Raw genomic sequence first — 840 nt, forward strand, 5'->3', positions numbered from 1 at the left:
TATGAAATCTTACCACAGTGATAGCTTATAATGATGTTTAGCAAATATTAATTCCATTTTTATGTGTGGATTAATTTATTGGTTGATGATTTAAAAGTCTTTTGTGTCGGGGTGCCTGGGTGGCTCTGTTGGTTAAGTGTCCAACTTCGGCTCAGGTCATGATCTCATGGTTTGTGAGCTCCAGCCCTGTGTAAGGCCCTGTGCTGACAGCTCAGACCCTGGAGACTGCTTCAGATTCTGTCTCCTTCCCTCTCTGCCCCTCCCTCTCTTGTGCTCTGTCTCCTTCTGTCTCTCAAAAATAAATAAATGTAAAAAATAAAAAATAAATAAAGGTCTCTTGTGCCCTGGGTAGAATTTCTGTGGTTTTACTTGTCTCCTCTCCAACTTTTTATATTTTCTACTCTACGTGTTAAAGAGTTTCATTACAAGGGAGCAACCTCTCTCTTATACTGGGATATCAGTTCTCTATGCTTATGTGTGTGCTTTCCATCATGCCTTGCCTTTCTGTATAGTTTCTATTTTCCTGTTAATATGAATATTTAAAATGCAGCTGTTCTTTTTGTTTCTTATTTTGTTTCTAATATCTTTCATTGCTACAAATTTTTACATAAAGATTTACATTTTAAAATAATTCAATTTTGTTTTATTCTTTTCAGCTGTTTTAAGAAATAATGTCCAGGGGCACTTGTGTGGCTCAGTAAGTTAAACATCAGACTTCGGCTCAGGTCATGATCTCAAGTTTCCTGAGTTTGAGCCCCACATCAAGCTCACTGCTGTCAGCACAGAGCCCACTTTGGATCCTCTGTCTCCCTCTCTCTATGCCCCTTCCCTGTTTATACT

Source organism: Hyaena hyaena, unplaced genomic scaffold, assembly GCF_003009895.1.
Source record: "Hyaena hyaena isolate Hyena2069 unplaced genomic scaffold, ASM300989v1 scaffold_1264, whole genome shotgun sequence".
In the NCBI taxonomy this organism is placed as follows: domain Eukaryota; kingdom Metazoa; phylum Chordata; class Mammalia; order Carnivora; family Hyaenidae; genus Hyaena; species Hyaena hyaena.